This window comes from Ahaetulla prasina, chromosome 3, assembly GCF_028640845.1.
Source record: "Ahaetulla prasina isolate Xishuangbanna chromosome 3, ASM2864084v1, whole genome shotgun sequence".
Classification (NCBI taxonomy): Eukaryota; Metazoa; Chordata; class Lepidosauria; order Squamata; family Colubridae; genus Ahaetulla; species Ahaetulla prasina.
The window spans coordinates 18,728,292-18,755,013 of NC_080541.1; the positions used below are offsets into that span (position 1 = coordinate 18,728,292).

The following is a 26,722-nucleotide window of genomic DNA, read 5'->3' on the forward strand; positions in this document are numbered from 1 at the left end:
TTTTTTAAAAGAAAGTGCCTCAAAGAGCTTCAGGAAGCTTCAAACCTGCCTTGTATTTCTAAGTATCAGTAACTGTTTCCAAAAGAACCTGCGTGGAATGGGATCTATTGAGATGACATAAAAATATTTGATTGTGAAACCCTTCCATTGAAGACCTGTATACTGTATACAAAAAGAGGCTGTGAAAATATTTACAGACCCCTCGCATCCTGGATATAAATTGTTTCAACTCCTACCCTCAAAACAACGCTATAGGGCACTGCACACCAGAACAACTAGACACAAGAACAGTTTTTCCCCGAATGCCATCACTTTGCTAAACAAATAATTCTCTCAACACTGCCAAACTATTTATTAGGCTGTAGTACTATTACTATTAATCTTCTCATTGTTCCTATCGCCCATCTCCTACCACTTATGACTGTATGACTGTAACTTGTTGCCGTATCCTTATGATTTATATTGATTGTTTCCTAGTATGATTCGATTGCTTATTTGTACTCTATGACCAGTGGTGGGATTCAGCCACTTTGCACCACTTTGAGAGAACCGGTTGTTACTTTCTGAGCAGTTTGGCAAACTGGTTGTTGGAAGAAATCATTAGGGCAGAGACGCAGTTGTTAAATTATTTGAGTCCCACCACTTCCTATGACTATCATTAAGTGTTGTACCTTATGATTCTTAACGATTCTCTTTTTATGTACACTGAGAACATATCCACCAAAGACAAGTTCCTTATGTGTCCAATCACCCTTGGCCAATAAAGAATTCTGATTCTGTCTGTCCTGTCCTGTCCTGTCCTATCCTATCCTATCCTATCCTATCCTATCCTATCCTATCCTATCCTATCCTATCCTATCCTATTTGCTTAGAACCCACTTGTATGTCCACAATGTTTGAATTTATTGTCTAATTCAATTCAGTTCTGCATTAGAGAACCCTTACACTTTGAAAGCTATGTGCATCAATTTCTAAATGTTGGTAATGAGAACAGAAAAGTTCTTGGTAAGTTATTCATTGGCAAGAATCTTAAGATCAGGCCACTATAAGAGTTTCAATATAGTATTATAAATATATATATATACATTTGCCTTGACAGAAATTACAGAGAGGTCAGAAGAAATGAATAAGCTGTGCTTCCTTTTTTGTTTACAGAAAAAAAAGATTTTGTTTCTTAAAACTTGTGAATGTTCTATAGTGGACAACTGACTCCATGTAATAGGTGAAATGACCATCTACTTATTTAAAAACATTCTGTCTTTGGCAATTAGAGCATTATTTTCTTGATCTCTGGGATAGAGCCAACATGAATGTGTTAACACCACTATGACTTGACTTATCCCACTTCTAAATGGTAGTGCAAAAGAGACAGTAGATTAAGAGGACATCCAAATGTTTCAAGATTGAGGGGCAAATTATTTTGCACATTGTTTTTCCATTCCCAGTTAGACATTGGTTGTCATAATGGAATATACCATGAAGGAAGAGAGCAACCACACCCAACTGAGGTCAGTACAAGCAAGTGAAGGGAAGGACTTCCTTGACAAAACAGGAAAAAAATCTTTAAGTCCTGGTTTCTGAATAAAAGAGGTGCAATTAACTCTTTCCTATTAGGTCCATCTTCTATGCTGTATTATACTAGTAATCCTCCAAATTTTAAAAGCGAGAAAACTTCATAGGACTTAAGAAGCTCTTATTACTAAGGTTTTGAATTCTCTTGTTTTATATTGAATTTGTAGAAACAGAACCTTGCTCTTTGTGACGGGTTCAGAATCATCCCATTGTTCTCACAAAAGAAACAATGCTTGAATCAGATGTTCCTGTTGATGTGGTACAGGATTGAATGTATGAAAGATGATTGTTAAGCCAGAGTTTTATGTTTTAAGGGGATATCTTGTTTGCTTTGACTCCTGTATGACACAGTCTGAGTTGACTGAAATAGTATGGCATAAGACCATTGATCATTCTTCTTTTAAAATACGAATTAGTAATTAAGAAAACTAATTCATTGTGTTTGGAAGTATCTACAGATGGTATTTGCCCTGGACAGGAATTTCATTTTAAAGGTGGAGCCTTTATTGATTTAAGGTTGTAATTTTGGGTGAGGTTTTTCTTTCTTTCTTTTTTTTTGGCCACACTTCCAGTTAGTCTCAACTTATGACTATAATTTAACCCAGTCATAAATTGTTGGTGGTAGTTAAGTTGGACACCATGTGATTGCACCTGATTTTACAACCTTTTTTGTAAACAAACATGGCAGTTGTTAAGAGAGTTCATTTTACCCAATGGGCTTTTTTTGCAGGAAATCAGAAGTTAATCCTGGAAATTGGCAAAAACTGGCAAAAATCACAGTCATGTGACTGTTGGATGCTACAAACACCTGTAGAGGTTATTCTGATTTCCTGCAAAAAAATGCCCATTGCCAAGCACCTGAAATGCATTCACATGATCATGAGGGGTGTGTGGTCACTGGAACTTTGAAATTTGGGAGGAGGGGTGTTTCACCATAATTTTAAATGGTCACGAAGAAACCAGTCATTAAGCGAGAACTACCTGTAGTTTTGCTTGTCACTTAACATAACATAACATAACAACAGAGTTGGAAGGGACCTTGGAGGCCTTCTAGTCCAACCCCCTGCCCAGGCAGGAAACCCTACACCATCTCAGTCAGATGGTTATCCAACATTTTCTTAAAAATTTCCAGTGTTGGAGCATTCACAACTTCTGAAGGCAAGTCGTTCCACTTATTAATTGTTCTAACTGTCAGGAAATTTCTCCTTAGTTCTAAGTTGCTTCTTTCTTTGATCAGTTTCCACCCATTGCTTCTTGTTCTACCCTCAGGTGCTTTGGAGAATAGTTTGACTCCCTCTTCTTTGTGGCAACCCCTGAGATATTGGAACACAGCTATCATGTCTCCCCTAGTCCTTCTTTTCATTAAACTAGACATACCCAGTTCCTGCAACCGTTCTTCATATGTTTTATCCTCCAGTCCCCTCCAGTCCACTTTATTGAACAATATTTATTTGAATTTGTGACATGAACTCTACGTAGCTCAAACTGCCTGCAATATTTTGACCTATGTGTTTTGTCCTATACCGGTGATGGCGAATCTTTGATGTTACCGCATACCGGAAGTGGCACGCGAAACCATCCCGTGAGGTATGCGCGGTCCCGCTGGCCTTCGCGCGCATGGGAGCACCGATACCCGGAAGAGTGGTGGTCCATCGTGCATGCGCAGGCCGGTATCCGAACTTCCGGGTTGATGTTGCGCGCCCGACGAACAGCTGGCCATCGCGCATGCATGTAACATCAACCCGGAAGTTCGGGTACCGGCCTGCGCATGTGTACTGGAATGTCGCTCTTCTGGGTTCCACTGCTCCTACGCGCATGGGTTCGCCGACACTGTCCTATGCTATAGCTATGTCAAGCTGGCTGGGAAATTCTGGGAGTTGAAGTCCATATATCTTAAAGTGGCTAAGGCTGAGAAAGGCCTTCCCCAGATATGATACATAAGCTCTGTCCCTCTGCCAAAGCTTTCTAACATCCTGTTAACTTCCAGATGCATCTGATTGCAAGTTCCCTCATCTCAGCCAAGATAATAATTGGCTGCGCTGGCTGGGGCTGATGTGAGTTGTGCCTTGTCCATATCTGGAGAATGCCAATTTGAGAAAGGCTCCTCTTTAATCATTCTATGTCCCTTTAAGATGTGTTTTAAATGAAAGGGAAAATGAAACTTGGGTGGTTCAAAGGCAAGGAGAAATTGAACAAGATGTCAAAAGTTCTGTTCAAGGGTTTGCTGTCTGAAGGCATCATGTAGCAAAGCCAATATGGCTTTTGTGTTTCACTGGGTGAGGAATGTGACAAGTGGAAAGCCACCTGCTTAGAAGGCCAGAAGTCTGCACAGCAGATGGTCTTTGCATTCCTGCTCACAAATTGCAGAAAATTTGCAGCAAGAGTTGCTTTGTGGTATTCACCTGTTGTTTTTACCACGATAAGAAGGACTGATAAAAATACAGTTTTTTTTTTTTTAGGAAGCCTGTTAGAACTGACTTTATGTTTGTGGGCAACTTGTTCATATAGCGTCATTTCCAGAAAAATCCCAAGTAAACAAACCTGTATCAGTGGAATTTCCAGGACTTAAAAATAATGGGAACCTTACCCCCTTTTTTTTTTGCCAACTTGCATCCTTTAATGAGAGCTAGTTTGGTGTTTTGAAATGGTTAAAGGTACAGAGCTAGAAATCAGGAGACCGTAAATGATAGTGTTCCTTAGCTGGTCTAAAAACTGGATGGGTGACTTTGAGCCAGTCACACACTATTAGCTCTGGGAAGAAGACAATGGCAAACCAGTTTCAAAAAATGTCGGGCAGGCTTGTCATATAGGTACCAGGAATCAAGATTGATTTGATGGCACCCCCATCCTCCAAAACACCCTTTGGTAGTCCGTGTGTGGTTGTGTACACACGCTCTCCTGAGAGCAATTCCCCAACAAATTGTGGGACATCGAAATGGCATCATGTATTCTTCTATAGGAAGTACAGTTTAATTTTTAATGCAGTGTAAAGTCCAGGACACAATAAAAAATTAAAGTGTAGGATCTCAGGCCTTGACACTCATTGCTGATTGGCGTGGAGGGGAAAAAGAGGCAGAGCTTGTTTAAAGAATGGGTGTCAATTGTCTCCTAGTATTACATGGTTTCTTTCTAGCAGCATTGTGAAAAATTGAGTACAGTAATGTGATAGCTGAGGCTTTCTTATGCCTGGCTACAGATAGTCCTTGATGGTCCACAGTATGGTAGATCTCCCAGAAGAGACTTACAACCAAGTTCTAACAGTCCCCTCCCATAATCACATGGCTGTATTTGGGGCACTGGCCAACTGACCCACATTTGTGCTCCTTTGCAGCGTAGAGTGGTCACATGGTTTATTATGATTTTACCAAAAATTGGTGTTTACTTCCATTTTTTCTGCAGAAGTGCCCCATTGTGAACAATGTGTTCACTTAATGACCACATTTTTCACTTAACAACTATGGTGATTTGCTTAACAATTACCGCAAAAGTTGTAAAATTGGGTTGGATAGGTGATAACTCGCTTTACGACCGTAATTGCTTATTGACCATAATGGGCAGGCTTCATTACAGTCATCAGTCAAGGACTACCTGCATTTAATTAATTTAATTTAATTTAATTTAATTTAATTTAATTTTTTGTTTGCTGCATATGCTCTTCCTGATTTGTCCAGAGCAAATCAGGAAGCTGTTTATCTTTTATTTTGATATGAAAGAAAATTTTACTTGTGCTGAATTTCTTTAAATCAAGGGCTGTGCATTTTTAAGGAGGGTGGGTGGGCTTCCCCCTCCCCCCAAAACCTGGCCAAGGTAACACTTGATTGGGCTGGATTTCATTTATATTTATTTAAATGAAATATTGTTAATATTAATAATCTTGAGCGGTCTGTATTTCATAGCCCCCCCCCCCCGCTTGATATGTACTAAAATGTACAATTTGCTGGCAATGTTTGGAAGTCTCTGGGGTTGCAAGTTACACTGGAGAATTTTTGGCCTGCTAGTAACCCTGTTAAGTGGTGGCTCAGGGGCTAGGACATTGAGCTTGTCGATCGAAAGGTCGGCAGCTCAGCGGTTCAAATCCCTAGTGCTGCTGTGTAACGGGGTGAGCTCCCGTTACTTGTCCCAGCTTCTGCCAACCTAGCAGTTTCGAAAGCACGTAAAAATGCAAGTAGAAAAAATAGGGACCACCTTGGTGGGAAGGTAACAGCGTTCCGTGCGCCTTTGGCGTTGAGTCATGCCGGCCACATGACCACAGAGACGTCTTCGGACAGCGCTGGCTCTTTGGCTTTGAAACGGAGATGAGCACCGCCCCCTAGAGTCGGCAACGACTAGCATGTATGTGCGAGGGGAACCTTTACCTTTTAGTAACCCTGGAATTGATGTAAACAATGAATTAAAATCTGTGTTTCCGCAGTGAAGATGTATCTTAAGTAGGAAAAAAAATAGTATTTGAAAATGCTCTTAAACCACATTTTCCTGCCTGGCGGCCTCCAGATATGTTGGACACCATCTCTACAAATTTCCAGCCAACGTGGCCATGAAGTCTAGCACATCTGGAGGGCACCGCCTTGAAGGAAGCACTCTTAGACTCATCCTACAGTCTTAGTGCTTGGAGCTGATTCCATGTCCCAAGAAAGGCATGGCTAAATCAAAGCGTTTTTTTCCCCTTCACTACTGTATAAGTAGGATAAGCAGGATTTTCCAAACCCTTGTGGGGAGACATTAATAGAATGTCTCTGTGTCCCCTCTCCACTTGTTCTTTTTGATGTGGTAATAGGGGGAATAATTGAGATTTGTCGATACATGTAGGATGGCTTCTGGTTTTGTTGGTTGGGAGCATTTTCTGCAAAGGGGCAAAGGGGGTGGGGGTGGGGAGTGATGATGTCCCAGTAATTGTAGCTAAATGAACGGGGACGGATGGCTCTCAGCAGGCTGAACCTAATTTGTCACAGCTGTCGGGGCGATCATGTCAGTTGGATGCCTTCAGGAGTCATTGGCTGGAAACTCTGTTAACATTTATTGAGATGGAATATTTGCTGAGCCCACCATTTGTATTGGGGGCAGCTTCCCCTTCTTCCCCTTCCCCTAATTGCCTGCTCTGTTTGTGCGTGCCAGTGGATTTAATAGGCTTCACAACTGCATACCGCAGGAGCTTAATGGATGCAAACAGTCACTGGCTTCTTCTATTTGTAGGGGTTTTTTTCCACCAATTTTTAACTAGGAGGGATGAAAGGAGCCCTCGGGAGATTTCTAGCACCAGATCGCACAAAGCTGAATTAAACTCCTGAACTAGGAAACCAAGATCCCTTCTAATAAAATACAGATGTTCTTTTTGCTTTGAGTTTACGGGTCAGAGGGATCCATAAGCTAACAGTTTACAAATCACAAAATTTGCTAAACAGTTCTGTATAGGTAGTCCATGAGTTAACGACTGTAATGGAGCCTGCCTGATACAGTCATAACTTTTGCAATAGTCGTAAAAACAGATCAGTTGTGTGAATCCACAGTTGTTCAGCGAATCAGTGGTCGTCAAGGAAAACCGGTGGTTCCGTATGGTGTGATTTTGTTGAAAATGGGAAGTAAATGCCAGTTTTGGGCAAAAAGACGAGACACAATCACGTGATGGTGGGATGCTGCCAATCACTGTCTGTCCGGTTGCGTCAGATTCTACTGGGAAACTTTGCACTGACTTGGAAGTCACTTAACTATGTAAACGAAACAGCCGACTCTTAGGAAGATCAGTGGGAAGGAAGTCAACGGTTGACTTTTAGTTACCACGTCTACCTTAGCTTTATTTAATGGATTAAGTCTTTTACCATATTTCAAGTCTTTTGGATTTAGCTGTTTTGCTCAGGAATGAGAAGAGATTATACCAGGCGAGAAGATTGAAGGCATTCTGAAAAGCATGGACCGTCTTTGGTGGAATGGAGAATTAAACTTTGAACTTTTGGCATTTTCAGGCTATGCTCTGTCTCACTGCTCAATGTCAGCTCTGGCGTGCCAGCTGTTGTGACCCAGACCCAAGTAGGTAGTAATAAACTTAGTCCGTGGAAAAACAAACTTTATTCGAACAGCTGGGAATTACTTCATTCCCAGAGTCGTTCAACTCAAAGTAAAACAAATGTATCCCAACACAAATTCCTCAGTTATCTAACAAACCTTGATCCAATTAAGCAAACTGCCAAAGGCCCTTCCTGGCAAACGTCCAGAAGCCACAAAACCAAAGACGTACACGAAGCAGAAGACAGAGCAGAAGATGCAGCTACAGTGTTGTTTTCCGGCAAAGCTGTAACACTGGTGCTGGTCTGTTTTAAGCCTTATGGGAGGAGCCAATCATCTCTTGGCCCTACTCCCGAGTTGTCCTCTCTGCTTGAGCTGCTTTTGCCTTCTGGCAGCTCTTCTCATGCGTGCATTAGGAACAGGCTCCTCTTGTTCCTCTGCCTCACTACTATCAGGCTCTGGAGTCCGCACCTCACTTCCCGATGGCCCTGGCCTCACCTCAGCCTCATTGCTGTCCAACTCAGTTGCCAGCTCCGTAGGCTGCTGACGGACCACAACACCAGCCGGCCTGGAGCTCCCATTCAGGAGGGGGTTGCCTCCTAAGGGGCTTGCTGGCTTGGCTCTACCTTCTCTGGTGCCGGTTCAGCCCACGGAACCGCTCCACGCTGTCCCACACACCGCAGCAATCCACAGGCTGAGACTGGCCGCTGAACAGCGGCGCGCTGATGGCGTCATCACAGGGATCTTCTATGCCATAAAGAGGAGCTGCTGGCCTCCCTCCTTCGTGGAACTCCTTCTCTGCATGTTTGTCTCCCTAAACTTGTGATCACTTTTAGTAGGGAGAGCCTGAGCCCCTTACAGCTGTGGACTGGACAGCAGCAGCCAGGCGGTGTGGACAGTGGAGGAGCCATGTGAATAGTGGCTATAGCATAGATGGACACTTCCGGGTCACATGGATGGATACAATGCACGTGATTAGGTGAGAGGCAATAGGTGGTTAATAAAAGGCGGAGGGATGCATGGGCTGGTAGCCCTAACAATAATTCCTTCTAGGAGTGTCAGTGGGTGTCAAGAATAAAGTGAGGCAGCAGCAAACCTGGTTTGTCTGTGTTCTTCATTTTTGATAAGTTTGGAACCTGGCAGAGTTGTTAAGGCTACCAGCCCGTGCATCCCACCGCCTTTTATTAACCACCTATTACCTCTCACCCAATCACGCGCATTGTATTCACCCATGTGACCTGGAAGTGCCCGTCTGTGCTTTTCCACGCAAATTCCACTCAGTGCTTTTCAAATTTACCAAACTCTCTTGTTTTTGAAGGCATGGCTATTTTGCCTTGAGAGAAGTAAACCAGAATACCATGCTGAAAGGAATAGTGATAGTGACAGAATCTGAATCACTGTTCTGCCATTGTGTTTTTTCAGTCATCTTCTGAGTGTCCTAGCACAGGGGTCTGCAAACTTGGCTCTGTTAAGACTTGTGGACTTCAACTCCCAGAGTTCCTCAGCCAGCAAAGCTGGCTGAGGAACTCTGGGAATTGAAGTCCACAAGTCTTAACAGAGCCAAGTTTGCAGACCCCTGTGCTAGCAACATTTGCTGTCTTTGATAATTTGGACAGTGCAATATGAGGCAACTAAATTATTTTCCCCTCAGAGCAGGTTGCCTGTTAGGTCTCCATATCAATTACTGCTTTCAAGAAAACGTTCTCTGAACACTTACCGTATTTTTCGGACTATTAAGATGCACAGGACTATAAGACGCATCAAGATTTCGAAGAGGTAAACGAGGGAAAACAAGTTTTTGCCCTCCTTGACTTAATAAAATGAGCAAGGAAATATTAGGAAATGAATAAAAACTATGAAAAAGGAATATTTTGGCAAAATCTGTAACTAAGTAAAATATATTTGAATGTGTTGAATTGTATAAGATATGATATGGCCAATACTCTGTTCATAAATTATGTATGTGTGTAGTGGGGGGAACTAAAAAATCAATAAAAACTTGTAATAATAATAAGAAAAGTTTTTGCCCTCCCCAGCCCCCAGGAGTACTCTGCAGGCCTCCCAAAAGCCCTCTGTGCATCCCAATTTTGCAAAAAATTGGTCTGTTTTTGGCGAAAACGGGATGCACGGGGTGGGATTTCGGGAGGCCAAAAATGGCTGTATTCAGTGTATAAGATGCACCAACATTTCCACCCTTTTTAGGGGGGAAAAGTGCATCTTATACTCCGAAAAGTATGGTAACTCATTCAGTCCCATTAGAAAGTCTCACCTTTTCAGGTGAAGAACAGCCATAGATGTCTGCTCCTAGTCGTGATCTTGGAAAAATGATAAAACATGCTTTGTGACATGTAGCATAATCTCCTCCCCTTTTAACTTGTATTATGACCAGAATATTACCTCTTGTTTTGTTGTTACTTGGAAATTCATGGGCCTATGGCTTTGTAAAAGAGAACGGAGCCATTATTTCATACTTGAGTTCTTTTGCCTGTCAATTGTCTAATTGCTCTGGGCTAGTTTATTAATTATTAGTTAATTATGAGGTGACAAAAGTGCTAGTTAAGGGTAGTGTCGAGCCCTGGACTTGGACTTCTTTCACTGATTTGAAATATAATTTGAATTATTTGATTCAATCTGATATATTATATTCAGATGATATAGTGAGATATATATGTGTGTGTATGTGTGTGTGTGTGTTTGTGTGTGTGATTTTTACAGGTACTCCTTGAATTAATACTAATTGAGCCCAACATTTTGGCCCACCTAACTTGCCATAGTTGTTAAGTGAAGCAAGTGAACTACTGCAGTGGTTAAGTTAGTAACATTTAAGTCACTCTGGCTTCGTCATTGTCTTCGCTTGTCAGAAGGTTGCGAAAAATGATCTCCCAGGACATAACCGTCATAAATACATGCCAGTTGCCAAGCATCCGAATTTTGATCACGTGACCATGGGGGATGCTGCAAAGCTTGCAAGTGTGCAAAATTACCATAAGTCACTTTGTTCAGTGCCATTGTAACTTCGAACTGTCACTAAATGAATGGTTGTAAGTCAAGGACTACCTGTATTAAGATACCGCTTTAAGGAAATACCTTTCGGATTTGAACAAATTACATATTTAGCTAAGCTATTCTGGACCATTCCTGGAGTTCCGCAAAACAAAATTGAAATCATTTTGAAGGATTTGGACTAGTGGTGGTATTCAGCCAGTTCTGTCTGGTTCGGGTGAACCTGTAGCGGTGGCTGCGAGAGGCTCCGCCCACCCACCCGGATGTCATCATGTCCCATTTATCCATGTTTTTACATTCTGTGCATGTGTGGGAGGCGTGCATGCTCACATTTGCAAACTGGTAGCGAAGGTAAGTGCACACCACCCCTAATTTGGACTACAAGTGGATCTTTTGTGAGCTTTGTTGTTTGTTAGTTTTTCTGTAGAATGCTGTAGAAAGCGTGGAACGAGAGATCGACAAACTTTCTAACCACAGGGAGCGATTCAGCTTGCATTCTCCCATTTTTGCAGTGCTTTGGTGAAAGGATTATGATTTTACCTTTTGCTGCAAATATCATTTAAGCCAGATCCAAAATACAGACATTTGCTTTAAAATGAATTTACCCAGAATTTAAAGGAGAATAACTCTATTACAGTGAAATTAAAGAGATTTCATTCTCTAAAAAATAGTAAATTATGCTTGAAAAAATTAACGCTATAACATTAGCTTGCAAAATCTCTTTTGATTTATGTCTGAGTTGAGCTGGATGGTTTCTGATCCTTTCCAGATCAAACTGGGTTATTTTTTAAAAAAAAATAGTTTTGAATTGCTGAACTAAATCATGTTTGATGTGCATTGTTACTTTTAAATAATGATTTGCTGAGAAAGTGAACAGTGATCCCCTTGTAAGCTGATTTGAGCTCCTGAAGGAAGAAACTGGACATAAATCTAACACAGTGAGATAACATTAGTAAGGATGGTTCTTTAATCTCAGATTAAAACTCTGAGTCATTTCACTTATTGATTGATTGAAGTTGTCCAAAGCCCCTTATTTTTAAGTGAAGGTGTCTTACTTTAATTTTCCTGCACAGATTATTCTCTAGTTTAATTTCCCTTGAGAACCTATGCATCTTTCCTGTTTAAAATTGTGTGTGTAAACCCATCAGCACTAAAGTGAGCATAACCACCCTACGGGGACTTTTTCCTCCTATTATTTATGACTTACGTTGTCACCAGTGGATTCTAATGGGCTGTTAAAGAGGCTTCTCAGTTTACATAACAATGCAATTTTTCATAATGGAGGACCTAGCCTGATGAAGCTGGAGCGCTCATGTTCTTTCTTGAATTGCTTCTATTTCCCAAACAGATAAATGGGGAAGGAGTTGTGCTCTGTGACCTTAGATGATTCATGAACTATTGCCAAAGACAGATTAACTAGGAAGAAGAATAACAGAGTTGGAAGAGATCTTGGAGATCTTCTATCTAGTCCAGGGGTCAGCAACCAGCGGCTCTGGAGCCGCACGTGGCTCTTTCATCCCTCTGCTGCAGCTCCCTGTCTCCACAATCGACTCCACAATTGATAGGGCTTTCGGTTAGGGCAGGTAGAGGAAAAAGGATGCTGCACTAGGAGGAGACTCTATGATTGGGGAACAGGTCTTCCGGTCGGCTCCAGAATTGAACGGGGGGCTTCCAGTTAGGACCTTTGTGGCTCTTTGAGTGTTTAAGGTTGCCGACCCCTGATCTAGTCTAACCCCCTGCTCAAGCAGAAGACCCTACCATTTCAGACAAGCGATTGTCCAGTCTCTTCTTAAAAGTCTCCAGGAATGGAGCACCCACAATTTAGCAACTTAGCAGCTTCTTATATGGGAAGCAAATTCCAAACTTACGTTGCCTTGATGATTTCCAGAGGAAAAACAGAACTGTGTTTTGTTTTGTTTTGTTTTTTTTAAAAATACTGTATTATATGTATTCAGTACGTATCAAAGTCACACTAGGATATTTTTAGTGGTTGGGACCAAAATTGTGGACCATTTTTTTTGCTGGGCGGAGATGCTTGGAACATACGTTTTAAAGCATTTATCTATTTTTTTTCCTAGAGGGTGAGAAGTTTCTTTGCTTCTATTTTAAGGCTTAACGCTAGTTTTTCTTGTATTTTCTGCCTGAAAATTGCCAGGAACGTTCTACCAATTTTCAAGAATTGTATTCAGAGGTGTTCCGGGATATAGGTTAGGAATGCAAACAAAGCAGTGATGTAAGTTGTCTTACTTTGATCTGAAGACTGAATTTAACAGAATAGCAGAATTGGAAGTTATCTTGGAGGTCTTCTAGTCCAACCCCCTGCTCAATCAGGAGACCTGATATATTTCAGACAAGTGACTGTCCAGTCTCTTCTTAAAAGCCTCCAATGATGGAGCAACCACAACTTCTGGAGGCAAGACATTCCACTGGTTAATTGTTCTCACTGTTAGATTTCTCTTCAGTTCTAGTTTGCTTCTCTCCTTCATTAATTTCCATTCATTGTTTCTTGTCTTGCCTTCTGGTGCTTTGGAAAATAGAAAAAGACCTACTTAGAACCCGAGGGAAAATGGATTGAGAAAGAGCTTGAGAATTTTCTAGGAGAAAAACTTTGGATCAAAAGCAGAGCAAGAAGTGAGAGTTGGTCCATCGAGATTTATATGTCACTGCTGTGGTGATACTAGAGTTTTGGGTGAAGGAAATATCTGGAAGTATGCATAAGATGAAACTCAAGTTGAAATACATTAACTTTTCCCAATCAGGCCTGTCCAGAAGGATTGTTGAGACTTTATTTCCAGGTTTCCAGAGATTTAACCTGATTAGGTTGTTTTATATTGTTCATTTCTTTTCTCTTCTTTTGTTTGTTTGTTTGTTTGTTTGTATGTATTTATGTATCCTGCCTTTATTATTTTTACAAATAATTCAAGACCAACACACATACCCAACACACCAGCCTCCTCCTATTTTCCCACAACATCAACCATGCGAGGTGGGTTGGGCTGACAGAGAGTTATGGGCCCAAAGTCACCCAGCTGGCTTTCATGGCAAAGGTGGGACTTGAATTCACGGCCTCCAGCTTTCTAGCTTGGTGTCCTAACCATTAGACTAAACCAGGTCTCAAGGGTAGTGTTTTATATTGTGAATGGAGAGTTAGAGAACTAAATATGAATTGGTTTTTTAAAAAAATGTATAGATGTAGCCTAGGAAATATGTGTTGACCTGTGAGTTTGTTGGTTATTAAACAGAATGTAATTATGTAGATGGACTCCCTAATGTGTGTTGATACTTTCCCCAAGGAGACTGGGGGGAAAAAAAGGAAACCTATGTTTAAAACTATTATCTGGCTTATTCTTTTCCTGTAGATGCTTCCAAGATATGGCCATGGTTTCTCTATCCTGGTTTTGTGTTCCTTTTTCTTTCCCTTTTGTTATTATGGGGGTGGGGGGAATGAGTAATTATATTAAGTCTAACAATTCTATCAAGTGGCTGACAGGCCATTAAAAAGCTGCTCTCCGTGATAAGGACTGTTAAATAATTTTAATATGTTGTGATAGTAGGCGGGAATGTATTTTTCTCTGGCAAGGATTATCTAAGGTAGATGTCATTCTCATTATGAATTGACCAGTTTCTGGAGGATAAAACAGTGATTTGAAACGCAGAAGATTCTAGTGTTTATTCCAGTTATTCATATTGGGAAAGTTTTTGGGACTGGAAAGGGCTCAGGATGAAGCAAGAGACAGTTTGCTGTCCATAAAGAAGCCGTAGATTGTGTTAAATAAGATGAACTCAAATTCTGTTATAAAAATATTTCATAAATGCAATAGAAAATTAAGGGCTAGAACCATTTGTGGGTTGTTGTTTTTTTTTCAATCATTCAATCTGGTTCCAAGTAACTTCCGTCTGATGCGTTTTTAAGGTGGAGTGCATCAGATAAGTTTTGACTTTGCTTCCTGCCCGTCCTTAAGCCACCTAGCGGAAGCTTCTAGAAGAGGAAGTATCTAGAGCTTTATATGTATTTTTTTCTCCTGGCTGGATTATTGTGGACTTCTTTGGGAAGCAGCTGTTCAGTATTTTTGTACAGGAAGGGAACTGAACTTCTCATTTTGGGGTGAGCTTTAGCTGTCAAGGGTGGAGCTTCCTTGTGTAAGATTTGGAGTTGAGCCAAAGTTCAGTCATGTTCCTATTATATATAAATTCTAGGTTTTGATTTGACCTGACTTGAATTGGGATTGGTAGGTTGGTTGGTTTTTGAGGGTGGAAAAAGAATTCAGAAAAAGGAAAGATAATTCAGATTGAGGAATCCTTGTTGCTCTCTGAGCTTGGTTGTTTTGTCGCAGACATTTCATTACCCAAATTAGGTAACATCTGGCACTGAAGATGTTACCTAGTTGGATAATAAAACGTCTGCAGGGAAACAGCCAAGCTGTTGTGTCTTGCCCGCTCTCACCGCAGCCGGGGTCTGCTTATCTGCTCCCGAACACGGAGGAATGTATGCCTCCCGGTCCCAGCCCTGGCTCCATGCCCAAGCAGGCTGCAGAGGAGGGAGCATCCCCCGGCCCCAGCCCTGGCTCCATGCCCAGGCAAACGGAGCAGCTAGACCCCTCCCCCTCCTCCACAGCATGTGAGCCTGAGGAAAGTTTACTTCCAACAGCTGATTGGAGTGACCCTCACATCAGAAGATTGGATAGGCGGAGGCAACAGAAGGAAGGGAGGGGCAGGCCTTAATGAGTGCTGAGTCATGGAGCCACACCCCATGGCCTATATAAAGGATCTGCTTTCTGGCAGTCTCTGAGTCAGGCAAAGTCGAACTTATCTTGCTGAAGTCACTTTCTGGTCTCCTGCCTGCTCTGAGGACTTTGCTAGGACTTTGGGCAGAGCTGCAGAGGCAAGCCTGATTCGGATTTCCCTGACCCGGCCGTCAGCGGAGGAGTGGGACACGACACAAGCTCAGAGAGCACCATACAGCATAGGAATTACAGTCCCTGTGTACCATGATGGACAAAGCCATTATAATGCTTCAGAACAAGCTCCCTTAAGCAAGGGGCAGATAATTCAATTTATTGGCAGAGTCTGTAATACAGTGTCGCTATTTTCCAACCATGTTAGAATGTAAACTCTGGGACTGTAAAGTCTTGAGAGTAAATTATATAGCACTTCTTAGTGCTAGAGGTGTTTCTGAGGGAAATTCTTCCTTCTGTAAACAAAGATGCTTATTTTTTTTATAAATGTGGGTCAATGCATGGGCAAGATCAGGCCAGGGAAGACATGATAGCAGTGTTCCAATATTTGAGGGGCTGCCACATAGACAAGGGGGTCAAAATGTTTTCCAAAACACCAGAAGGCAGGACAAAAAGCAATGGATGGAAACTAATCAAGGAGAGAACCAGCCTAGAACTGAGGAGAAATTTCCTGCCAGTGAGAACAGTTAACCAGTGGAGCATCTTTTTATTTATTTATTTGCATTTATATCCCGCCCTTCTCCGAAGACTCAGGGCGGCTGACACTATGTTAGCAATAGTCTTCATCCTATTTGTATATTTATATACAAAGTCAGCTTATTGCCCCCAACAATCTGGGTCCTCATTTTACCTACCTTATAAAGGATGGAAGGCTGAGTCAACCTTGGGCCTGGTGGGACTAGAACCTGCAGTAATTGCAGGCAGCTGTGTTAATAACAGACTGTCTTACCAGTCTGAGCCACAGAGGTCTTGCCTTCAGAAGTTGTGGGTGCTCCATCATTGGAGGCTTTTAAGAAGACATTGGACAGCCATTAGTTTAGAATGGTCTAGGGCAGGGGTCTGCAACCTTAGACACTCAAAGAGCCATTTGGACCAGTTTCCCACAAAAGAAAACACGGGGAGCCACAAAACCCTTCCCGTGCCTGACTATTTCTTGAGTGGCCACAAAACTAGCATATGTAGTTGAATTAAACATTCTGTTTTCTTCTGAAACTTTTCTTTTCTTGGATTTATTCATGGTTGGCCTACTGGGGGTTGAAAAGCTCAATAAATTGCGTGCCAGTGGGTGTCGCACATTGGCGGTTGTGATGCATATTTTGAGTGACAGGGAGCCGCAGCAGAGAAGTGAAAGAGCCACATGTGGCTCCAGAGCCGCAGGTTGCTGACCTCTGGTCTAGGGTCTCCTGCTTGTGCAGGGTGGGTTGGACTAGAAGACTTCGAAGGTCCCTTCCAATTCTATTATTCTTTTATTTTCTTTTGATATAACCTTGATTTTGTTAAGATGCCTTCCCTGAACATTAGAGGCCTTTGTGATCCCTTTAATAACCTACTGTTGCCTGGTTTAAATTAGTCTTGATGACACCAGACCATGTAAACAGCTAGCATTTCTTTTTGATGCTGTGGTTGGTGGAGGAACGATTGCACTTAATTACTTCAGGAATCCATCCAAATCTTGATTTAGTGCACATGTCCTAAAAAAATAAATAAATCTGAAGAGCATGTTTGTTGCTCCTTTCTCCTCCACTCCTAAGGTCCTTCTTTAGGGGAACAATTTATCAACTGCTGTTTGGAGTTGGAGGCTGGAAGAGTACACAAGAGTACACAACTCGGCTGTGACTCCAGGATGCTGCAGTAGCAATTCTTTCTCTACTGCCATATAACATGCAGTATTCTGTTCCTGAAGCATGAGAGAATTCCTGTTGAAGTGGGAAGAATTGAGTATGGTGCATCTTCCTCTCGCTAGACTAGAGGAACCTCTTATGGTGCAGTTGCCCTTCAGATTCTTGTATGCAAAGTGTGCTGCTGGGGTGATGTATAAAAATTATGCCAATGCAAAATCTAAGTCAACCAATTAAGTGGCTGCTGTTTTCATTGGTAGCCTGCCTGCAGAGCCATCACCTGTAAGCCAGATAGTCTCAAAGAAAGGGAAAGATTGTTTCAGGGACATTTTGATCATATTGCATGATCGACTTAGGTGTAACCTTTCACTTAGTTTGGAATGAGCCACTATATCAGGGGTGAAATGCTCCTGGTTCAGACTGGATCACCCTATCCAGTAGCGATGGCGGTGGATGGTTCGGAGAACCGGTAGCAAAAATCCCCCCGCCCCCCGCTGAGCCGTGCGATCATCAGAGGCTTTTTTTTTTTTACACTTTTAAAAGCATTTTTTCTTTGGCTGAAAAAATGCTTTTAAAAGTAAAACAAAAAAGCCTCTGATGATCGCACGACTCAGCTGGGATCGTCAGAACCCTTTAAAAGCATTTTTTCTAAAACCTCTTTGGCCTAAGAGGTTGAAAAAAAAAAGCTTTTAAAAGGTTCTGGTGATCAGGCAACTCAGCTGGGATCATCAGAACCCTTTAAAAGTGTTTCTTCCTCTGGCAATCCCAGCTGAGTTGCCTGATCATCGCAGGCTTTTAAAAGCATTTTTACAGCCTTTTCAACAGAAGAGGTTGTAGAAAAAATGCTTTTACAAGTTAAAAAAATAGTTGGCCATGCCCACCCAGTCACATTATCCCCACAAGCCACGCCCACAGAACCGGTAGTAACAAATTTTACATTTCACCCCTGCCCTATATCAGTGATGGGTAACCTTTTCTGGACGGAGTGGCCAAAGCGCGTGTGCGAACCCCCAAAATGCAATGCGTGTGAACCCTTGCATAGGCACATGTGACAAACTGCGTGTGCCCTGCTCCCCACTCATGCGAGCATGACCCCCCCGCAGCGTCCCACACATGCGCATGCAGCCGCCCATGCATGCATGTGCGTGGGGGTCGCACGTGCATGCACGGCAGAGACCCGACAACCAGCTGGCTGGGGAAGGAGGCATGGGCGCATGTGCAGCAGAGCTGAACTGGGATGACGGCTTGTGTGCCCACAGAGGGGGCGCTGTGTGCCACCTGTGGCACGCACGCCATAGGTTCGCCATCACGAACCTATATACACGAACCTATATATACACTGTGGATGAGTATAAATCAGTGGTAGTCAACCTGGTCCCTACCACCCACTAGTGGGCGTTCCAGATTTCATGGTGGGCGGTAGGGGTTTTCTCCAATACTGAAGCACTTTCCTTTTTTAAAAAAATTAATTGACTTTTAAAAATTTTTTTCATAGCATTATTTAAAAACATTTTCATTAGGTGTTCATAAAATTCCCCGTGACAATTTAAATTTCTGAAAATATACTATTTGTATCGCCCATGCATACGTTTAGTTCACGTTATGTAAGTGAAACTAAATGGCGCTATAGTGCGACCGCAAACAAGAGCCTTGTCCCAGTAGAGCTCGCGCATCTCCCCCCACCCCACCCAGCTGTAACAGACAAGCAGAGCTGGTAGCCTGCACACCCCCCCCAAACCCAATCCACGATGCGCAAGAGGCATGCACAGACGATGATACCCAGCGCATTACTGTGGAACCGGTGGGCGGTTAGAAAATTTTACTACTAACAGAGATACAAAAGTGGGCGGTAGGAATAAAACTACCCCTGGTATAAATAATGAACTATATTATGACAACAAAACCTTTAGATCCTAGTACAGATAGGATCGCGCCTTACAACCAGAATTAACATTGCTAAGCAAGGCAGTGAGTCACACCCAATTGTATGATCTTTTTTGCTCCAGTTGGTAAGTGAATCATTACCGTTGTTAAATAAACAATGTGACCGTTAAGCAAATCAAGATTCCCCCCCCCCCACATTGACCTGACTTGTCAGAAGGTCACAAATGGCGATCAGGTGTCACTTGGGACACTGCAACCGTCATAGATACATGCCAGTAGCCAAATGCCTGAATTTGGATCACATGACTGTGGGGATGCTGTAGCTGGTGGAAGTGTGAGGACCAGATGTAAGTTACTTAGTGCTGTTTGAACGGTCACTAAATCATCATCTCCTTCTAATCACCCCATAATCCTTAGTAGGGTGGAGTCTGGGCAGCTGAATGGAGCACAGTGTTTACTGGCTGGATGCCCTTCCTGTCGCCAGTGAGGAATTTTATTCAGCAAATAAATTCTCATTGTGCCCAGAGAGAGAAATATCTGGCTCTACCTATGATCAAACTCACAGCCTCCTGATTGCGAGGCGAGAGCTCCACCTCTAGGCCACAGCACCACTCTGGACGGTCACTAAACGAATGGTTGTAAACCAAGGACTGCCTGCACAGCATGGGTCCATAGAACACAGCCCATGAAGAAATATCCCTTTCTGTGAACTGGTTTCCCCTCTTCCTAATGAAGACGCATGCTGCAGGTGGTGGTGTGACCCAGGTCCAAGTAGGTAGTAGGAAACTCAGTCCGTGAAAAAACAAACTTTATTTGAACAGCTGAGAATTACTAAATTAAAACAAATTCCTCCCAACACAAATTCCTCAGTCCTATCACAAACCTTGGTCCAATTAGGCAAACTGCCAAAGGCCTTTCTAGGCAAATGTTCAGAAATCACAAAAATAAATGCAAGACGTAGATGAAGCAGAAGACGCAGCTACCATCATTGTTTTCCGGCAAAATCCAAACGCCGTTGCTGGTCTGTTTTAAGCCTTATGGGAGGGGCCAATCATCTCTTGGCCCTACTCCCGAGTTGTCCTCTTTGTGTGAGCTTCTCTTGCCTTTTGGCAGCTCTTCTCATGCGTGCATTAGGAACAGGCTCCTCCTGTTCCTCTGCCTCACTACTATCAGTCTCTGGAGGCTCTGGAGTCCTCACCTCACTCCCCGATGGCCGTGGCCTCACCTCAGCCTCATCGCTGTCCGACTCCGTTGCCAGCTCCGCAGGCTGCTGGCGGACCACAACAGGTGGCCACCCTTTAGACAAGGAATCCTCAAAAAATGAGGCAGCCTAGTTTTTATTGCATTTATCAAAACCAGGCCGAGATGCCGAGAGCGTAGTCTGTGACGCTCAAACAGCAAAGAGCAGTTTTGGATTTTGCATTTTTATAGAATGGAACCTGAAAGAGTGTTATTAGTGATATTACGTGATGCACCCAGCAGGGACATATATCACTTGATGTCATGTCTAGGTCTGTCCTTCACAGCAGTAGAATCCAAAATGGTGCCTCGTAGTCTGAACGTGCGGTTTTTATAACTGCCACTTTCCCCATCTCACCCTGCTTGTGCCCGCCAGAAGCAGCAGGGATGAATCCAGCGTCTCCTGTTTTACTGCCTAATGGTAGAGAATGCCTTTAAAAAAAGGCACAAGGTATAGGCCAGCCAGCCAGGAATTTTAAAAAGCTATTTGTGATTTTGGGAAAGATTTGAAAGGTTGCAACTTGGGTCGGTTTCTAGGTTCTTAGCTTGGAACAGTCAGAATTTCCCAGACTTAAAAAAAAACAAAACATTTCACATATTCCCAATTAGTTCCTTTAAAGCTTTTTTTTAAACTTTCCTTAATTTTTAGCACGAGGATGTTGCATTTCATTATGATAAATGCATTTCATGCGTGCAGATGTTCGTTTTCTCCCCACGAAGGACAATTGAAACTGTATTACAAGTAGATCTTGACTTCCTAACTGTCCATTTAGTGACTGTTCGGAGTTAACGGTGGCACTGGAAAAAGTGACATGGCAACTGGCATGTATTTATGATGGCAGCAGCATCCCAGGGAAAATGTCCTCAGCTTTGTGACCTCCCCAGTCGGCTTCTGACAAGCAAAATCAGTGAGGGAAGCCGGATTCACTTAGTGACTTCCTGATTCACTTAACAAGAAATCACCGCAAAAACAACTGTGATTTGCTTAATAATCATGGCAAAAAGGTTATAAAATCAAGCAGGACTCACTTAACTGCCTTGCTTAGCAGCGGAAATTCTGGTCCTAATTATCGTCATAAGTTAGGGACCATTTGCATTTATTTGATTCCACATCTTTAACGAGTTAAGAAATAAATGGTGACACAGATCTTAAAGCAAAAACAGAAATTTAAAGATGCACTGACCAGATTGAAGTTTAGCACTAGAGCAAAGAGTTTTCCATAATAATAATAGCTAAACAGCAGGTGCATCCTTCAAATCTCTTCCCTTCAGTTCTGCAATCTGAATTTTGAGCAATCTCCTCTTAGTGCCAAGATCAAAATCCCCTTAACTGTAGGTTGGAAGTTCCTTTTATTACAGTAATGGACAGTTTATTGGCAAGAGCCATTATATAATTCTCCCAGAAAATGGTTTATGAGGTCTGTTAAGTATGTGCCAAAAGATAGAAGCTTAGCTTTTTTTCCCCTTTCTTTCTTGTGATGAATTTCTTTCCTGAATCATTAATTAGCTGGAGCAAATTTTTAGGTCATCTTGACCTAGAATGTTCCCAGATTACCTAAAAATACAACACGCTGGCTTTAATATGCACAGAGGAAAAGAAAGTCAGCAATCATTAAATATTGTTGACTCAGTCAGAGATAATACAATCCTGATTTTTTTTTCCTATGAAGAAAGGATTGATGGAAGAGGATATTTGTCGCTCAGGATTAAACTGTGGGATCCTTGGTGCTCTCTGAGCTTGGTGGTTCTCTTGCAGTTGTTTCATTACCAAACTAGGTAACATTATCAGTGCTAGAGGGTCGTGGTGCTCGCTCTCTGAGCTTAGTGGTTTTCTTGCAGATGTTTAATTCCCAAACTACGTAACATCCAGTGGTGGGCTGCTGCCGGTTCGGACTGGTTCGGGTGAACCGGTACTTCAAATGATCAGCTGGCCCCACCCATCAGCCCCTGCCCTATCCTGTCCTATACTTCCTTCTTTCTGGCTCAGCTGATTCGTGCAGCACAGCTGATTTCCGTACCTCCTACTTACCGGGGCTACCTCAGAAGGTAAGCAGCAGAGCGTCAAATGGCTGTGTTTTGAATGCTACGTGCAAACACGTTAGGCGCATGTGAAGCCCGACACACACGCAAAGCACGCACTCAAAGTGGTGGGCTGCAACCGGTTGTTAAACGGTTGGTAACGTCATCAGTGATAGCTCATTACTTTGTTAATAAAACGTCTGCAAGAAAACCACCCAGCTCAGAGAGCACCATGACTTCTAGCCCTGATGATGGTATCTAGTTTGGTAGTGAAACATCTGCAAGAAAACCATCAAGCTCAGAGAGCATCAAGGACATCAAAGAATCTTGGTTGAGCTTGGAATCTTGGTTGAGTTTCTTCCCATTGAACATCCTCCAAGCAGACAAAGTTGATTCTTCATTTGGAGATTTGTTAACCCTGTCCATTCCCTGTCACTGTACAATGGCTGCAGCTATTCTCTCTTTTTATTTTTTTATTTTTATTTTATTTACATTTATATCCCGCCCTTCTCCGAAGACTCAGGGCGGCTTACAGTGTGTAAGGCTCTTGAGCTTCTCATATTAGTAGTGGCAAAAGAATTGAAGGAAATTTACATCAGCCCTTTACAACCATTTTACAGGAAACAAAAGTTTTTTTAAAAAAAAACAGGCACTGAAATGCGAAAAGGGGGGTAGGGAAACCTCCCTTCCTGCTGGATCTCTTTCGTAGACTTTTGGCTTCCCCAAATCCTGTGTTCATTTTAATGGAAGGAAATCCATAATAAATTCATAAGTAGATATGCACACGGTTGTCTTTTGGGTTCCCCTTTCATAGCAAAGCTGTCCAGCCACAGATACAGAGAATTTAAGCTGTTTAACATTGACTTTATCTCGATGCAATATTTATAAGGAAGAGTTAGTGTACACTGGGGCATGGCTGGTTAAACAAAGTGCTTGTGTTTGAAACACACTCACTTTGGTAGAAATGCCAAGTGTTGGAAAAACGTTTAGGGATCCAGTAATAATGTAAGTGGGAGGGAAAGAAGGAAAGTTGATATTCACTGCAATCTTTTGAGTTGAGTCTGCGTGTTTTCAGAGGATATTTATTTTGTGTTTTAAGGGTTGTTGCATTCTTTTTCTCTTCCTATTCTCTGAATTTCTTTCCTGCACTTAACTGGCTGAGGAGATGGTGGGGAGAGGAAGAGAATGAACGGTAAACGAGGGGCAGAACTAAATAAAAGCTGTGGACTTTTATTGCTTAACTATTTGAAGCTTCTGGTGTTAAAGCTGTAAATAACTAAAACAGCGAAGTGAAAGAATACACTCTTACACTCCTACACTCTTGTTTGCGGGCATATCCTGAAAATACGACCCTTTGAACTCAGTGGGGTTGTTCTAAGCAAATAGATGTAGAAGTACTCTTTTAGTGTGAGCATTAGGCAGGTTAAAGAATGTTTTGATGATTAGCCAGGAGTGACAGCAATTTTGCAGGGTGCTTTTACGCTAGAAGTATTTTATCCTGTCTGTCTGCCAGTTGCCCTAGGTGAAAATGCATCCAACTGCGTCACAGGAGCATCTAAACATTTGGGGCTGGGGACATAATTAGAAGGGTGAGGGTAGATGGTTAGTGGAGCCATTCACAATGCTTCAAAAAGCTACAAATCCATAAAATGGGTGCCAGGGTGGATATAACCAATCAAAAGCATTTGTTAGTCTGGCAGACTAATCTTTTTCCTTTTCTCAAGATGGTTCTCTTACCATCCACTGAGATCCTCAGGGGCATTCCTCTAATAAAATGTGATGCTAGAACCTAATTAAGGGGATGCAGTGGCTCAGTGGCTAAGACACTGAGCTTGTTGATCGAAAAGTCGGCAGTTCAAATCCCTAGTGCTGCATAATGGGGTGAGCTTCCCTTACTTGTCCCACCTTCTGCCAACCTAGCAGTTCGAAAGCACGTTAAAAAAATGCAAGTAGAAAAATAGGGACCACCTTTAGTGGGAAGGTAACAGCGTTCCATGTGCCTTTGGCGTTTAGTCATGCCGACCACATGACTACGGAGACGTCTTCGGACAGTGTTGGTTCTTTGGCTTTGAAATGGAGATGAGCACTGCCCCCTAGAGTCGGGAACGACTAGAACATACGTGCGAGGGGAACCTTTACCTTACTTAGAACCTAGTGGTTTGTTTTGTAGCAGTCCAATTCCTTCCTTCCATCCATCCATCCATCCATCCATCCATCCTGTCACATTCAAACTTCTACCCTCTGAAATAATTTGGGTTTCTGCTTGTCTTAAACCATAAGTGGTTGGTTTGACAATACAGTAAAGTGATCAGAGATTCAGCTTGTAAATGTGTAAATACACATTTATTCTGTCCCATTTTGAAAAACTATATTTTGAATGTACTGGGAGAAGCTATGCTTATATCAACTCATTGTCCCTACCCAAAATAAATGTTCTGGAGGCAAGTCATTCCACTGATTAATTGTTCTCACTGTCACTGAAATTTCTCCTTAGTTCTAGGTTGCTTCTCTCCTTGACTAGTTTCCATCCATTGCTTCTTGCCTGGCCTTAGGTGCTTTGGAGAATAGGCTGACCGCCCCCCTCTTCTTTGTGGCAGCCCCTTAGTGCCTAAAGCTTCTGAGTTTTGATAACTCACCAATGCCATCGTTCTTCCTTCTGATCTTCCTCATCACTATCCATTTTAAATTAATTGAATTGTGAATGCTATTTTGGGGTTGCAGTAGGATCCTAGGGTCCATGCCTGCTGCCTTCTCAACCCATAGATTTCACTGAAAATCCAAACTATTTAGAGAAAACAGCAAAAATTCCCCCGTCTCCTAGAGCAGGGGTCTCCAACCTTGGCAACTTTAAGCCTGGAGGACTTCAACTCCCAGAATTCCCCAGCCAGCTTTGCTGGGTAAGGCAAAGGGTAAGGGCCGTGATAGCTCAGGCTGTTAGAAGCCTGTTATTAGAACACAGCAGCCTGCAATTACTGCAGGTTCAAGCCCGGCCCGAGGTTGACTCAGCCTTCCATCCTTTATAAGTTAGGTAAAATGAGGACCCAGATTGTTGGGGGGGCAATAAGTTGACTTTGTAAAATATACAAATAGAATGAGACTATTGCCTTATACGCTGTAAGCCGCCCTGAGTCTTCAAAGAAGGGCCGGATATAAATGTAAATTAAAAAAAAAAAGTTGCCAAGGTTGGAGACCACTGTCCTAGAGTTTGAAATCGCCCATTGGTGAAACATGAGAATAAGTCTGTGAGAGTGAAAAGAAAAAAGCATATAAAATTTCTAGAAATCCTCAGAAGAAGGACCCTACCTGCCTAAATAGGAAGGAATTTATAGTAGCTCTGTGGCAACCATTCTTTAATGGCACAGCATTAACTTTAATGGCTTTGCAAATCTTTCATACTTAACATGAAGACAGGGAGAGGCTAGGGCAAAAAAAATGGAATGCTATATAAAACAGATTCAGAGGAAAAAACGTGTCAATGGCTGGATGAGATCTATATTCAAACACAGTCATATTTCTTGACTGGTGCTTATAATAAACAAGGGTTGGATTGTCTTGGTCAGGGGTCGGCAACCTTAAAGAGTCAAAGAGCCACAAAGGCCCTAACCGGAAGCCCCCTCCCTTCAATTCTGGAGCCAACCGGAAGTCCGGTTCCCCCCACCATAGAGTCTCCTCCTAACGCGGAGTCCTTTTTCCTCTACCTATCCTAACTGAAAGCCCTATCAATTGTGGAGCTGACTGGCGACAGGGAGCCACAGCAGAAGGATGAAAGAGCCACATGCGGCTCCAGAGCCGCAGGTTGCTGACCCCTGGTCTTGGTTATGCTCTGATCTTCCTTCAAGGAAGTCTTATCTTTTTACATTGGTTCAGCAAGGCATTTCTAGCCAAGTTCTCATGTCCTTTAGAGGCAGCACCATCTACTGTTGACGTCTATGTTTACATGCAATCAAATATAGTAATGTACGGTTTCTTGGCTGTGTAGGAACCTGGGCTTCCTGTGAATTGGTTTCTGAATGAGAAGGGGATCACACTTTGCATCCATCTCACAAACAAGGAGCAACTAAACAATTAGATACATTGCAGCTCTATAAAATCTAATCTAATTGGTCTCATTTCCTATTTCTATTTTACGTTCCTGATACTTGACAACTTTAGAATTCTTAGCGTTCGTCATCATTTTTTTGATGTGGGTTACAAAGATGGGTTAGAGTTAGAGTCATCTTCCAAATGTGCTGGCTTTCAATTCTTATAGTCCCCAGCTCGCAAGACCAAGCTAAATGATCATGATGGCAAATGGAAATCCAGCCATCTGAGAGGCATTAGTTTGAGGAAGTCTAATTATTGAAATCAGCTGACTCCCTTGCTCTATTAACACTAAAGTGCTGGATAAAATTTTATTTGTAAGCTATTTCATTATTATTATTATTTTTTAAAAAT

At 42.4% G+C, this 26,722-nt stretch overlaps 1 protein-coding gene across 6 annotated transcripts in view; it reads left to right on the plus strand.

The window, feature by feature from the left end:
- Nucleotides 1–26,722, plus strand: part of MTSS1 (MTSS I-BAR domain containing 1) — a 169,916-nt gene that overhangs the window by 94,141 nt on the left and 49,053 nt on the right. The gene's annotated exons all lie outside the window — the stretch shown is intronic.